This window comes from Tupaia chinensis, unplaced genomic scaffold, assembly GCF_000334495.1.
Source record: "Tupaia chinensis unplaced genomic scaffold, TupChi_1.0 Scaffold000540_1, whole genome shotgun sequence".
NCBI lineage: Eukaryota > Metazoa > Chordata > Mammalia > Scandentia > Tupaiidae > Tupaia > Tupaia belangeri.
In genome coordinates this window covers 517,526-529,859 of record NW_006160053.1, presented here as the reverse complement: position 1 = coordinate 529,859, position 12,334 = coordinate 517,526, and positions in this window count along the sequence as shown.

Below are 12,334 nucleotides of genomic sequence, written 5' to 3'. Positions count from 1 at the left end.
GCGTCTATTTATCCTCTGCTTACTTTCTAAGGGTTCACAATTATTTATCCCAAGCCCTTGGAAGCTGTATAATATTATAAAATTCAGAAGTCTTTGAATGTTAGAAAATTAATAGGGTGTGCCTTTGGTATATTACGTAACAGCTTCTGTGAGTCGTGGAGTAATTTATAGTCAAGCACAATGATACAGCTTCAATGAAATACGTCTATAAAAATACTAACAGCCTTGTGTCAGTTTAGTTGTGTTTCACTACCAAATGAGTTAAATAAGGTCAGGTATTATCAACCGAGTCACAACAAACAAACAAAAAAGATCTTTTGTACCTCAGTGCTTTCATGTATCAGAATTGTTGATATAACGTTGTTTAGCATATTTGAGAGGCGCTCTTTTTTTTTTTTTTTTTTTTTTTTTGAGAGAGATTTTCACTGTAGGGCGCGTGCGTTCGCCAGACAGACAGAGAGAGACATAGAGACAGAAAGTGAGAAATCACCCCCCAGGGGGGATGGTCACGCCGCAATCCCTTCTCCTCCATTCTCCTCTCGGGATCTTGGGCACGCACGCACACGTGCCCGGCGTGAGTTTTAAGCCACCGGGTCCGGGACACGAACCGCGGTCGACTACGTGGGAATCCAGCGACATAGCCATTACGCTAACTGCTGGTTCCCGCGAGGCGCTCTTGAGGCTAACTCGGATTTGCCAAATATGTTCCCAGAACCCTAATGTAAATAAGATTTAATAGTTAACTAATGAAAAGGGGGAACCATTGTTCTTTACAGTTCTCATGGCCTTTATAACTTAACAGTCTTCGTGATTCTATAGGAGGCTCCAATATTTTTTACCGTAGAATGTATTTACAGACTTCCTTTGGAGATTTCTGTTCTGTGGAATAGTCTTTTAGAAATGCTATGCTAGTGGGGGACCAGGAGGTGGTGTGGTGGTTAAGACACTGGACTCTCACATGGCTAACTGAGGTTCAAATCCTAGACTTAGCAGCTGGCTTTCTCGCTTTCCTTCTTTCTCTCCCCCTGGTCAAATTTAATTAATAATAATAATAATATATAAATAAAATTTTAAAATTTTTTCCAAATAAAAAGAAATATTATGACAGTGAGATGAGATTTTAGATATCCCGTACTCTTATTTCTCTCTCTCTCTCTCTCTTTTTTTTTAAGGTTTTCCCATGTGTGTGCTCCCCGGAGAGAGACAGGAGAGACAAGAAGAGGGAAAGTGAGAAATCACCCTCTAGAAGGGATGGTCACCCCACAGTCCCTTCTCCTCCATCCTCCTGAGATTTTTGGCATGCATAAACATGCACTTAGTGTGATTTTCAAGCCTCCAGGTCCAGGACTTGAACTGCAGTTGACCATGTGAGAGACCAGAATCTTAACCACCAGCCACCTGCTGACCTCAACCTTGGTTCTCTTCTGCATTTTTAGATTCATATTTGATTATATGGCCTATATGAAGCACAGGTATGTACCCCTAGGAAAATCTGGTAAGCATCCCAAAGTGACAGAGAAATTGTCAGGTTAACTGTGAAAGAGCTGATGGGGAGAGCTGTCTCTAGAGTCACGCATTTCATAGCTATGCTGGCAAATGTTTACCGAACAACAAAAATGATAAGATTTGAAGTTTGCAGGAGAATTCTCCTGGGACTAAAGTGCCTCTTACTAGCCAATATAATAATAATTATTATTATTCTGCAACTTATTTCATTTTTTGAAGTTTCTTTCTTGATTGAGAGAGAGACAGACAAAAAGATGGCACCCCAAATGAATCTTGATTCCCCGGTCCACCCTAGCTTCCATCAGCCTCTGACCTTGGGCACAGCCATACTGTGTAAATTCACTAGTACCAGTGAGCTTTTAGAATGGTGTGACCATTTTAAAAGTCAACACCATAGGTGAGGGTGAAATTGGAACGAATGGGAAGAAGAGTAATGTGTTGAGGGTGGGGAACATGGATACCGAGTGACTATGACTTTACAGTTTGTCAAGATTTAGCGTATGTTACCTAGAGAAATGCCATTGTCTGGCAAATGTATATAAGAATTTGTAAATGTGATTCAAGCAAGGAAAAATGATATGCATTTCAACAGTAAAAATTGTAATGCAAAAGTTACAAACTGAAGGAAAATATCCTGTTGTTTTAAAGTACATGAAATAAATCCTATGAAGTAAATTAATTGACCGTATAACACTTTTTAAAGTAGTTCCAAATACTGGTTTTTAAAAAGAGAAAAATTTCATCTATGTATGTGGAATTAAAATGCTATAAACAAACCTACTCACCTGCAGCTTTGTATATATTTATATTTAGAATAGTTTTCTCAGGAAAGAACCACATCAATTGCTTCAATGAAGAAAAAGCACATACACATACTTAAAAATCAAAATCACTTATTTAAAATTAAGTTTTAGCTATCATATAATAGGTAAACTACTGTGAAGTGTAGTTGCCTGTTTAACTTTATAGCTCCTTTGATTTGGGCACTTTAGTTAATTCAAATAAAATTTGTGAAGTTAACCACTTTCAAGAAAAGGAAGAGGAGAACCTAATTTAACCTAGAGTGTCTCTTTTATTCTTCTGTATTCATTTGAAGTGCCCTATCAGCTTGAACTGACCAACTTCAGTCATTTTCACCCTTTTATTTTTTTTCTCTAATGTAAACTGAAATTCCCTGCTGTTCGTGGTATTTTAGTGTTTAGCATCATTTAATGAGCAGGTATCATTAAACTTAAAAGGTCCTTTTCTGTGTATCTCTGATTAGTTAGTGAAGGGACCAAAGAATTTCTCTTAATATATTTTGATGTTGGCCCATTTTACATTTAAGGGCTTTTAGGTGAAGGAGAAAATAATAATTTGGGTTAAAATAGGATGGATTCTGTCAAGTGATTACATGGTCTACTATTGAGTTTCCTAATAAAAATAGTTTATAAGTGTAAACAATATGAAAATATAATATAGATATTTTCTCTTACAAGTGTACAAGTATGTATTTCCAAATAATTTACTATACTTTTATTATTTTTTTCTGAAAAAAATAGGTATGTGTATATATACACTCATATGATTTAACATTAAGATATATAATCATTATAAAAGTGACACTTTAGTGAATATATAACATAAGAAATAAAAATTCATTTCATCCAATGAATTCACACTATAGTTAATTGCAGTTTCTTATAAAATACAATAAGGAATGTAAACTATTACATAGTAACAAAATAGTAATATTCACTAAGTACATACATTCTATTTGATGTTCACATATACTGTACCTGATATTGCTAGTGTTTTATTATTAGTCCTTATTTTGCTTTTAGGAAAAAAAGACTATTTGTGAGATAAATAGCATGGAGCCAAAATAACGAGGCTAGAATGCAAGCACAGGTCAGATAATGTGTAATAAGTTACAGATGGCATTGTGCGATGTTAACTTTGCTAACAGGTAGAAGATGTAATAGTGCTGCCTACTGGTAAGAAGTAGTAGTGTTTAAAGAGTGTGAAAATAGGTGTAGTTAACTAGGGTTAGATGATACACATGGTCGCCTCAGGTTGCTGTTATTGTGACTTATGATGCAAAAAATTCTTTTCTTTAGTATAAATAGCAAAGTTATTGTGAAGTTTTTATGAAAGTAAAATTTCTGGTATGAGATTTCAGAGCATGTGTATAAACAGCACACAGTTCTTTTGTTCTCTTTTGATTGTGTGATGCCTGTATAATTTGCATTCTGTGGGGCCCTTGATGACACGAACTGTTTTCTTCTTGGTCAGCATTTTGAAAACATGATTGGTTGAAAAATAAGGCTTTACCTATAAGAAATACCTGTCAATTTTAGTAATAAACGGATAGATGTTTAGTCCACTGAGACATTTGTTCCTAGAAAGCAGCATGATTTAGAAATGCAGAAATCAACATATATTAAGTCTAATTGGGAAGATGAAATTAGACTGCTTCTAAAGCACTGAGTCAACATTTCAGCAAATTAAAAATCGAGTGTACAAGTGTATTTTTATGTAGGGTTTACTTTTTCCACGTTCCACTTAAAATAAGTTGAGAATTTTCTGTCGGAAGTAAACATGTTTGCTAGAATTGTTCTGGCATCCGTACCAGTTTATTTTCCAATAAAGTAAATTGGTTTATATATTTCTTGAGAAGAAATTAAAGTTACATTTAACATTAGCTCCAATCAAAGCACAGCTTTTAGCCAAAGTTAAATATTAGTTGTGTGATGTTTATCTGGGGTTGACATCATACTTATTTAAATCCAATGATTTCATCATTCTAATTTAATCCTTGTACATATTTTAGCTTTATTTTCAGATATTTATTATACAGGACTTACTAAAACACTGTGCAGTGTAAAATGGTTATAACAAAGTGAAGAAACTGCTTTTATTAAGTGTAACTTTCTCACTTACATAATCTAGTTTCCTCCCTGAGAGTTGAGTCACAACTAAATGGAAAAGAAAGATAACAGAGTAAAAGAAAAAATGGGTTTGTATTTTGTTCTGTTTTGTTTTGTTTTGAGAGAAGGAGTCCTGCCATGTTTCCCAGACAGGTCTCAAACTTGAGATTCTCTCACTTCAGCCTCTGGAGTAGCTAGGACTACAGGTACCAGTCACTGCACCCAGTCAAGAAAATGTTTCAGAATATCTTGCTTTCTAGAGGGAGGAGGAGTACAGACCATCTCATCTCCTCAAAGGTCTAAAAACATCGTATATTGATTCTCTTTTCCCCCTGTCCCCCATTCCTTCTTTTCCCTTCTATTCCTCCCACCCTAAGTCTGTCTTTAACTCTTATTTCTACAGTACCTTTTTCTATATGTATTTAGACTAATGTTGCCATTAAATTCTAAGAAATGGAAGTAAAATTGGAAACATTTAAGAAGTTTGTTTTAGAAATATATTTCTGATTATTTAATAACTTAGAAGAAAAGAGGGAGAAAGAAAGGCAAAGCAGGGGAAACCGAAAGAAAGAATAAGGAAAAAGAGCAAGAAAAGTAAAGGCAGAGCTGAAAGCCAGCGAAATGGAAATACGTGAGATTACATTGTATGCAAATTTTGCGTATCAAAGAAAGGTAAAGTGTGAAAACTGTCTAAATGTGTGAGAAATTGCTGTTTGCATTCTTGAAATCATTTTCACAATCTGCAAAATAGATTAGTAAATAAATAGTAAATAGAAATCTTCCCGGAATGTTTAGTGATGTTTAAAAGATAAATACTAAGAATGACAGTTTTAACTTGCTTTACTGATACAGTAATCAAATATCATACCACCAGCAAGGCATTTTAATAGCACAGAAAGCAGCAGTGTAATTCCTATATTGAAATGTAGCAAATGCTTTCCCTTTTTTTCTATCTAAAACTCTCTGCTAGCTTATAACATAAGCAGCGGTGCCACAGCCTGTGCTGACAGTAGTCTGCACTGTGGCCTTCATCATTTTAAATCTTTGCCTAACACAGTGGTTTAAGTGGTGTTCAGGAAAAGAACAAGAAAAATGCTTTCCATAGTGACAGGTGTTAATCATACAATATAAATAACCATATGCTAATATTCTTCAAAAGCAAACTAGAAAAAAATAATTATATTTATGAGTGAAAGTGTTCCTCTAAAGTGTATGTTGCTATATTTTCTTTCCTTTTTATTAAGGTTTTTGCCATAGAGTGCATATGCTCATTAAAGAGAGAAAAGAGAGACAAAGAGAGGAAAGAAATCATCCGTAATCCCAGGGGGTGGCCATGCTGCAACCCCCTTCTCCTGCATTCTCCTCAGGATTTTGGGCATGCACCCACATGTGCCTGGCATGGTTTTTAAGTCATCCGATCTGGGACTTGAGCCCCAGTGGCCCTGTGGGAGTCCGGTGCCTTAATCACTACACCACCTGCTGGCTCCCTTTCTGTCTAGGCAAATATTTAACGTAATTTTTTCACCTTTGTATTTACTTATGGTATTTTACACACACACACATACACACAAATAGATGTATAATAAATGAATAACTTCATCTAGGACATGGACTGTTAATCTCTGGTGAAGATAGAGGAACCCTAAGAACCAACACCATACAGCACCATTCAATTAAGACATGTTTTGATTTTCATGCCTCTTAGTCCATGCTTTATCATAGACCTAACTTTTCAAAGGCCATTTCAACTCAAACACATTTAAAAAAATCTGCTTAAAAGAATGAACAAAAAATTTTAATTCTTATATAAGATCATTTTATTGTTTTATTTCTTATAAAATGTAAGGTTAAATTTTTGTTATTGCTTTAGTTGTAAAATTGACCAATAATAATGGTGACTGAAATGATTTATATACATATTTATTTTATTTATGAACTTATGAATTCACAAAAGTATCAAGTTACTCACTTGGTATCAGTTGTTTTTCTTGGATGTTGTCATAAAAAAGGTATCAAAAGCATAATTAAAATAATAGCTTAATGAGCAGATCCGGCTATCACCGTTTAAAATAAAAGTTTTAGCCCTTATTTTTGGCCTTGTCCTTGATTATTTTAAGTTCTATTTTAGAAGACATCGTTTCCTTTTTTTTTTTTTTTTTAAATCTTGAAGCATACCCTTTGCCAGTATTGTCTTTTATATTTGGTACACAATAAGTAACAGTGTGTACATCTATGATCCCACGAAATAATGTGCCTTATTTTTCTCATCATTGATGATGTCATATTTTAGAGAAAGTATTATTAATTACACATTTACAGTGACAAAGAGAAAGCAAACCTTAATTTTTGCATGGTATACCTTATTATTTATTCCTTTTCTGTTTTTTTTTTAAATTTAAGATTGTTTTTTATTTTTTATTTTCCCATAAGTGAGTGAAGCAGAGCGATAGAGTAAAAAAGCCAGACAAGGAGGGAGTAAGACAGGCACCCCTACAGAGGCTCACAACATGACCCAGCCCTAGTCTCAACCCGATTGGATTACAGGCCCATGTTTGCACATGCCCAGGGAGACCATGGGATGTGAACTCCAGACCTTCCCATGTGGGTTCAGCACTGCAGAACATTGCATTAACACTGCATCAATGGCTAGCCCTTACTTTTCCCTTTATTGTCTTACTAGTAACCTTTGGTTTCTCTTCTGTTGCAACTCTATAGATTCCTATCATAGTGCCTAAGTGAAGCACTGCTTTGAATGTAAAAGTTGAACTTTTAATTTATTGGGTCATTGGAAAAGTCATGACGTATTTTTTGGGTTTTCTATGCAAAAATGCATCGTGACTTTTCTGATGATCCAACAGTTAAAAATGTGATCTGTTATTTGCTTACGTATCACTTATTGATCGCTTTTGGTAACATATTTTGGAAATCTTTGACTATTCCATTAGATTTGGACAATGCTTTTTGACTCATCTTGGCAAATAATATTGCCATAAATGAATATCTTAACAATTAAATGATTAAAACTTGTTTAATAAGTTACAAATTCTCTTTAAAGTTCTATAATCTACTTTGGCTTTTTTTTTTTAATAAGATGATTATTACCAGAAATTAAATTACTCCTCTTTACAAACTCATGGATGTTATTTCTTGCCTAACTCAGGTTTGGGGATGGAGTTTATGTTATGCTAAGAGACTACATATGGAAGGAAGGCTTAGCTACAGATATTTTAAAATCTCATTGTTATATGAATGTCTTCCTGTATTTCTCCATAAGACAAAAATAGATTTATCTCATCATCAAGAATTTTTTTAAAAGTGAGTTATTTTTAGTAAAGATAAACTTAGTACTAGACGGAGGCACAGCAGTAATGCTGTGAGGCTGACTCACGTGGGAAGGTTCTGGGCTCATTTTCAGAGATCTTAATGAACACATATGCCTGTGACCTGGGGCTGGCTGAAGCTGGGGGTGGATCATGGCAGGAAGACCCTTTTCAGGGTGCTATCTCTCTCTCTCTCAGACTCTCTCTGTATCTCTTGCTCATGAATAAAAATAATAAAAAAAACAACAATAAACTCAATACAGGGGCCAACAGATGGCATGGTGATTGGGGCACTGGACTTCCACATGGCTGACCATGGTTTGAGTCCCAGACATGGTAATTTGCTTTCTCATTGTCTCTCTCTCTCTGTGTGTCTCTCTCTGTGAGCACATGTACACTATGGCAAATTAAAAATAATAACTATAATAAATAAAATGAAAATAATACACTCAATACATTTTAATGGTGATTTTATTGACTTCCCTTTTCCTTCATATGAATATTTTACTTGAGGGACCAGCAGTTAGCGTAATGGCTATGTCGCTGAACTCCCATGTAGCTTACCGCAGTTCAGGTGCCAGACCCTGTAGCTAAAACTCACACCAGGCACGTGTGCGTGTGTGCCCAAGATCCCAAGAGGAAAATAGAGGAGAAGGGATTGCAGTGTGGCCATCCCCCTGGGGGGTTATTTCTCACTTTCTCTCTGTCTCTGCTTTTCTGGTGACTGCACGCGCCTTATAGCAAAAACGTCTCAAAAAATTTTTTTTACTTGAATATTTAACTCTTTCTTATTTTCTTATACTTATTTTTTTTAATTGCCAGAGGGTACATACACTCCCTAGAGAGAGACAGAGAAGTGGAGAGGGAGAGAGCATCCTCCCATAGGATGCAGTCATGCCACAATCCCTTCTCCATGTCTCCATGGTATTAGGATTTTGGATATGCATACACACACATTTGCCATGTTTTTCAAGCTGCTAGGGCCAGGATTCAAACCATGGTGGTCTATGGAGTCCTATGTCCTTTAACCACTAAGCTATTTTTTTTTTTAAGTTTGAGACAGTTTTTGGTTTAAATTTTATTTATTTTCTTAAAGAGAGAGAAACACCCTCAACAGCTCTCGTGGGACAGTCTTCCTCCCATCCTTCTCTGCCAGCCAGGATCCAGTGTGAATGTTCCTGGTATGCACACATCATCCTGGGAACAGAAACCCAACTTTCCATATGGCCTCAGTATTGCAGGGCATTTGCTGCTTCTACACTGCCCCTGGGCCGCACAACTACTGGCTGGATCACCCTGGCAAATTGTTTAACTTCTTCTGCCTCTGTTTTCCTCCTCTGTAAAATGGGAATGATAATAGTACATACATTATAGAGTTATTCTGACGATTGTTTTTCAACTGATTTTACCTTCTCTTGTTTCTAGCTCATTATAATTTTATTTTATACATTGGTTAAAATGAACTTCCCTAAAACATCATTAATCTTACTGGGTCTTCAGGAAAGTTATGATGCACTTTTGCATACAAAAATACATCCTGACTTTTCCAATGACCCAATATTATGCTCCAACTCTGAAGACCGTTTTGTTCCCTTTATTGCCTATAGAGTACGTTCAGACTCCTCCTTCCAAAGCCTCTACCTTCAGATCTAACTTGTGTATTCCATGCTCTGACTCATTACGTATGTTCCCATCATTCTGAGGAATACACAGCTCATCATTTTGTCTTTAGTTTTTCATCTCTTTTTTTCCGGAACATTCTCAAATATATTTCCTTTACAAAAATACTGCCTATTCTTTGACGACCAGTTTTAATACTAAACATCTTCCGCATATAGGTATCTTCGGTCTTTCAACTGTGAACTGAGTGTTCATTGCATTCTCTGAGTGTTTATCACACTCTTTGTATTCTTGGTAGGTTTAGAAACATCTGTATTACTTAACTGGGAGTTTCTAGGGCAGACCCTAGATCATGTCTTACAGTAAATTTCATTCCCATCTTCTCACAACACCTTTATAGCACTCTATCTATAGATGACAGTCTATAAACATATTTGATTAAGGAGACAATCTCTCAATAAAGAAAAAAAATAGGCATTTGAGTAAATAAGACTCAGATTTGCAGACTGAATTAAATATTGTTGGACCTCGAGTAACTTAACCTATACTTAGATTTCTCATCAAGAGAAAGGTAATATAATCTACTTTTCAGGTAGGATGCAATAATTAGAGACAATGTATATAAAACATTTCTATTAGGGCTGGATATAGTAGATGCTCAATAAATATTTATCTTCGTTTTACTCGACAGGCCATTTCTTCTCCTATGTGACATATAAAACAAGGTAGTGGCTATGAGATTGATCACTTCAGATAAGTTAGGAAAGTTGACTTTAAAATAAAAGATAGAACGTATTGTCTTACAGACAAATTATCACTGCTTTTGGAAATTTCCTGGCCAAAAGAGGGTGGTTCCCTTATTTGCATTGGTCAGCTGTGTTCTCTCTAAAATATCCCTCTCAATAGTACTTCTAGACTGCAGGAGGTAGACAGTAGATAAAGGTGGTAATCACCCAAGAAAAGACAGTTGCCACCTTCAATTATGAAGCATTTGATTTATTTTTTCATTTAGCTTAGAAGTATCTCAAGGTTTTAACTAAGTGAAGATCATGCAGATAGGTATGATTTTGAACCTAAAACATATCCCATTCTTAGTGAACTTAGAATTCCAGACAGACAGGTAAAATATGTATATAAATGGCAATAAAAGAAATGAGATGGGAGTAGGATATTAAGGTTGTGATTTAGTTGTAACTTTGGAGCAAACTCAAAAGGTAGTCCCAGAAGAACTTGTGCCTCACATCCCCAAAGGTAGACTGTTCTCTGTCTGGTTTTGGAGTTTGGATTACTAAAGTGATATGTTAATATATTTAGACTAATAGGGATGAGATCAGGATTAGCCCCAAGGCTGTGTATTTATCAAATGGCTGATTAAAATAAATAAATATAGATGAAAATTTTTTCTGCTCTATTTCCCGACAACAACAAAAAAATGCACCTGTAACTCAAATGAACAATACATGTGAAACAACACAGAATTTCCTCTGTAGTTTATATAAAATTTTATGTGAGCCTAATAGGAGATAAGCATACTACTCAAAATATGGAGATTTGCCATTTTTGAATAAAGGAATTTCACAGTACTGCTGTAGAAAGAGCAGGCAGTTCTCCCACATTTCTGTTTTGTTAAAATATGTATTTCAGCTTTTATGTGTTTGAAATGGCGGCTGCGATTTAGTAAATGCCACAGATTTAGTTTAGGTTTTATTGTTACAGTGTTACAGTTTTGATGGCACTGGGCATTCCTTCCTGTTAGTTTGTTCTGCTGCTTTCAAGAATGGTATTTAATCAGTGTCCCAGCTCATTCCATGTGTCTTGCTTATAGATCCCTCTGCACTAAAGAGAACAACCAAGTCTTCTCAAAGCTGACAGTTGTCCTAGGGATTTACAACAGATCATATCCAATTTGGGGGAAATTTGACCTTTCGTACATTCTTTTGCATAATTATTTCTGGGGGAAAATAATGCAGGTTTTGATTAAGCCCAGTGCATGGCACATAGTAGGTACTCGGTATGTTTTAAAAATAGGTTTAAAAAGAGCAAAATGTTTATTGTGTTAGACCTTGAAATGTGCTTGCTTTGAATAAAATCAGTGCCATAAAATAAATTCACCAGTACTCCAGTAGAGTGGTATTGCTTATAGGTTACCTCATGTGTAAGGACTTAAAACATTTTTAAGGATTTGCTATTGGAAAGAAGAAATTATAATAAAGACAAAGAAAACACCACGTTGTGGTTAACAATCTGTATCTAAAATTATGACTATTATTTTGGAAGACCTATGTTAAGATTTTCACTTAGTGTCATCCCCCCCGATCATATATACCTGCCATAGGGTTATAAAAAGAAAGGAGTTTTATTATGCAATGTAATGTAGTCACAGTCTTTTATGTTAAGCAAAATTTGATTGTGAAAACTAATATGCAGAGTGTAACATTTTCTTTAATAACCTGGAGTTATTCCCAGGTGATACTGAAGAGTAGTATCCTGACAGTAGAGAATGTGGGACTCTCCAGGAACAAATGACTTGACAAGATGGATATAGAGACTTCCCCCTAATACATTTTTTTTTTTTTGGTGATTGTTTGTGTACATTGAGAAGTATTTGCATTGGTTAATTATTTCTTTTCCTAGTTTTTGTCACCTTTCTATGTGCTTAGTGAAGCTTGCTATAAATTATTTAGGCCTGAACTGAAGGTTAATGTCATTGTAACCAGCCAAACTTGACGTACCCCGATACAGCTTTGTGCGGGAGGCACCTATGGCTTGATAGCTGTGTGAAACTGTTGCCTACAGAGATGGGCTCTTGACACTGTCTGCCAGCCTGAGGCTGTCCGCTTTGTGTCTGCTTTAATTGAAAATTAATAGTTAGGGGGTTGCTATGGAAATGATACCATTGCTTGCAGACAGCAAACCCAGCTTTTTGCAAAGAGACACTAGTGGTATTGTTTGTCCTTGTTGACCTCAGAAGTTCAAAAG